Source organism: Schistocerca piceifrons, unplaced genomic scaffold (genome assembly GCF_021461385.2).
Source record: "Schistocerca piceifrons isolate TAMUIC-IGC-003096 unplaced genomic scaffold, iqSchPice1.1 HiC_scaffold_323, whole genome shotgun sequence".
Taxonomy (NCBI): Eukaryota; Metazoa; Arthropoda; class Insecta; order Orthoptera; family Acrididae; genus Schistocerca; species Schistocerca piceifrons.
In genome coordinates, this window is record NW_025728541.1 from 57,501 (window position 1) to 61,597 (window position 4,097).

General features: G+C 57.5%; 2 non-coding genes across 2 annotated transcripts; both read right to left on the bottom strand.

The window, feature by feature from the left end:
* Nucleotides 1-164: 164 nt before the first annotated feature.
* Nucleotides 165-319, bottom strand: LOC124745522. The gene has a single exon (XR_007011053.1). It is a non-coding gene; the product is annotated as a 5.8S ribosomal RNA (ribosomal RNA).
* A 352-nt stretch (nucleotides 320-671) lies between these two features.
* On the bottom strand, nucleotides 672-2,579 carry LOC124745515. Its single transcript, XR_007011050.1, has one exon. It is a non-coding gene; the product is annotated as a small subunit ribosomal RNA (ribosomal RNA).
* Nucleotides 2,580-4,097: the final 1,518 nt, after the last annotated feature.

Genomic DNA, 4,097 nt, shown 5'->3' on the forward strand with positions numbered 1-4,097 from the left:
CCGCCAGCCGGCTGTGCACGCTACCGAGAAAGTACCGGTATGCGAACCGCCAGGCGACGGGCGCGCATCGCACGTTTGAGGAGACGCGGCCGGCCCCACAGGCGGCCGCGACACTCCCAGGTCTGCGAAGCGGGGCAAACGCCGCGCGCTTCAGTATACGTAGCCGACCCTCAGCCAGACGTGGCCCGGGAACGGAATCCATGGACCGCAATGTGCGTTCGAAACGTCGATGTTCATGTGTCCTGCAGTTCACATGTCGACGCGCAATTTGCTGCGTTCTTCATCGACCCACGAGCCGAGTGATCCACCGTCCTGGGTGATCTTTTCTCAAGTTTCCGCCGTCTCTTTCGAGACGGTCGCATAGGCGGGAGTGAGGCGTGTGGCGGCCCCTGTTCCAGCGTTCTGTGTCCAACGGCCTCACGGCCGACGGGCGTCGTACGGCTCCACACCGGAGCGGACAGGCACTCGGGCGAAAGTCATTCAAAACCGGCGCCAGGCGCCAGGTGCCGCAGGCCAGCCGCTCCAGCGCTTCAGCGCTCGTACCACACAACATTGCCGCTAGTTTTGAGAGGCACGCGTGGTTCCGCACGCGGCGCACGGCTACTGCGAGCCGTACAGGTAGCGTGTTGCGCGACACGACACGCACATCGAAAGACATGCAGTCTAGTCGGTAATGATCCTTCCGCAGGTTCACCTACGGAAACCTTGTTACGACTTTTACTTCCTCTAAATGATCAAGTTTGGTCATCTTTCCGGTAGCATCGGCAACGACAGAGTCAATGCCGCGTACCAGTCCGAAGACCTCACTAAATCATTCAATCGGTAGTAGCGACGGGCGGTGTGTACAAAGGGCAGGGACGTAATCAACGCGAGCTTATGACTCGCGCTTACTGGGAATTCCTCGTTCATGGGGAACAATTGCAAGCCCCAATCCCTAGCACGAAGGAGGTTCAGCGGGTTACCCCGACCTTTCGGCCTAGGAAGACACGCTGATTCCTTCAGTGTAGCGCGCGTGCGGCCCAGAACATCTAAGGGCATCACAGACCTGTTATTGCTCAATCTCGTGCGGCTAGAAGCCGCCTGTCCCTCTAAGAAGAAAAGTAATCGCTGACAGCACGAAGGATGTCACGCGACTAGTTAGCAGGCTAGAGTCTCGTTCGTTATCGGAATTAACCAGACAAATCGCTCCACCAACTAAGAACGGCCATGCACCACCACCCACCGAATCAAGAAAGAGCTATCAATCTGTCAATCCTTCCGGTGTCCGGGCCTGGTGAGGTTTCCCGTGTTGAGTCAAATTAAGCCGCAGGCTCCACTCCTGGTGGTGCCCTTCCGTCAATTCCTTTAAGTTTCAGCTTTGCAACCATACTTCCCCCGGAACCCAAAAGCTTTGGTTTCCCGGAGGCTGCCCGCCGAGTCATCGGAGGAACTGCGGCGGATCGCTGGCTGGCATCGTTTATGGTTAGAACTAGGGCGGTATCTGATCGCCTTCGAACCTCTAACTTTCGTTCTTGATTAATGAAAACATACTTGGCAAATGCTTTCGCTTCTGTTCGTCTTGCGACGATCCAAGAATTTCACCTCTAACGTCGCAATACGAATGCCCCGCCTGTCCCTATTAATCATTACCTCGGGTTCCGAAAACCAACAAAATAGAACCGAGGTCCTATTCCATTATTCCATGCACACAGTATTCAGGCGGGCTTGCCTGCTTTAAGCACTCTAATTTGTTCAAAGTAAACGTGCCGGCCCACCGAGACACTCAATAAAGAGCACCCTGGTAGGATTTCAACGGGGTCCGCCTCGGGACGCACGAGCACGCACGGGGCGGTCGCACGCCTTCGGCTCGCCCCACCGGCAGGACGTCCCACGATACATGCCAGTTAAACACCGACGGGCGGTGAACCAACAGCGTGGGACACAAATCCAACTACGAGCTTTTTAACCGCAACAACTTTAATATACGCTATTGGAGCTGGAATTACCGCGGCTGCTGGCACCAGACTTGCCCTCCAATAGATACTCGTTAAAGGATTTAAAGTGTACTCATTCCGATTACGGGGCCTCGGATGAGTCCCGTATCGTTATTTTTCGTCACTACCTCCCCGTGCCGGGAGTGGGTAATTTGCGCGCCTGCTGCCTTCCTTGGATGTGGTAGCCGTTTCTCAGGCTCCCTCTCCGGAATCGAACCCTGATTCCCCGTTACCCGTTACAACCATGGTAGGCGCAGAACCTACCATCGACAGTTGATAAGGCAGACATTTGAAAGATGCGTCGCCGGTACGAGGACCGTGCGATCAGCCCAAAGTTATTCAGAGTCACCAAGGCAAACGGACCGGACGAGCCGACCGATTGGTTTTGATCTAATAAAAGCGTCCCTTCCATCTCTGGTCGGGACTCTGTTTGCATGTATTAGCTCTAGAATTACCACAGTTATCCAAGTAACGTGGGTACGATCTAAGGAACCATAACTGATTTAATGAGCCATTCGCGGTTTCACCTTAATGCGGCTTGTACTGAGACATGCATGGCTTAATCTTTGAGACAAGCATATGACTACTGGCAGGATCAACCAGGGAGCTGCGTCAACTAGAGCTGAGCAGCCGGCCGCCCGGGAGTGTGTCCCGGGGGCCCGCGCGAACACGCAAGCGTCCGCTCAATCATTCTGCAAACAGGAGGAGGCTGAGCTCCCCTGCACAATACACCTCGAAACCCTCTCAGGTCCCGGCGGCGCGCAGCGCCGTCCCAAGTACTTGGTCGGGTTCGAGAGAGGCGCAATCGCCCGGAGTTAGGCGAGTAGACGCTTTCGGTGCGACCACCCGTGCTCCCAACTGAGCTTGCCGCTGCCGACAGAGGCCCGGGAGCGTGCTGTCGTGGCATTGCCGGCGGGAGACAACACGCGCCACCTACGGTGACCGGCAGCTCCAACGCCAGCGCCACAGAAGGACAAAAGCCCCACTTGGGTGCCGAAGCGAACTCTCCCAGCACAGCGCACACGCCAACACATCCGCACAGCTGCGATACAAACCACCAGCGAGAACCGCTGGGGCGACCGAGCAGCAGACGGCGTCGCGGCGCCGAGCGCCGGGCGGCGGCGCATCCTCAACGCACACAGTCCTCAATCGGACCAGCACACTGCAGATGTCCACCGCGCTTCGCACCGGGCCCGCGAGGACCTACTTTGGCCGCACGGCGCCGCGCGCAGGGTGCGCCGGCGCGCAGCTGCGACGCCTGCCGCGTCCGTCGGCCGGCGCGCCTGCCACTGGCCGCCCCCACCAGCCGGCTGTAGCGCGTGCGCCCACGCACCGCGCGGCCAGCACGCCGGGAGGCGCCCCCTCACCGGCCGGGGACGGTCCCACCCAGCCACCGCCGCGTATCGCTTCACACCCAGATGCCGTTCAGTTTCGTCGGCATGGTGGGTATCGCTGGAACAACCGGTTAGTACCTCAACCTATCGTCGCCATCACCGATTCACCCCTAGCGAGAACAACCGCACCACAACGGGTTACCATTTCTTCATTTGCGTAACTTCACCAGAAAACGTAGGCGTCCATCGCCATTTGCAACTTCAACCATTATTGCATGCCTGTGTCAGGTGTCACGCCACACTACGTCTGCCCACATACACGCAACAAAATGTGCACGCCTAGACAATACGTGGAAGGTGGCCCCCGTACGTATGCGATGTCCATTGCTCGAACGACTGTCAACCGGCTTCTGTAGCATGTCGCAGATATGGAACGCGCTGCACCATGCCATCACGGTGTGTGAGGAGAGACGACTAGGTCCGAATACATCAACAGACAGCTCATGCTGATCGCCATCCACGGCGTCCGTTCCTCCCACACGTCTCTATGGCGTACCACACTGCAATCCAGCTCTCATAGGGAGACGACACGTAGCTGCGTGCACAATATTTGCACTGTATGGTCCGCCGTTTTTGGGCGCAGTCGTTGTACGGTCACACATGTGCCACGATGTATCATTCAGTACATAAGGACGAATGTGCAGTACAGATTGTGGTTCACGCGTACGACATCAGCGGACAGTTGACACAGGCCGCACCACAACGTAGCCTGCGTACGTCGCATGCGAAG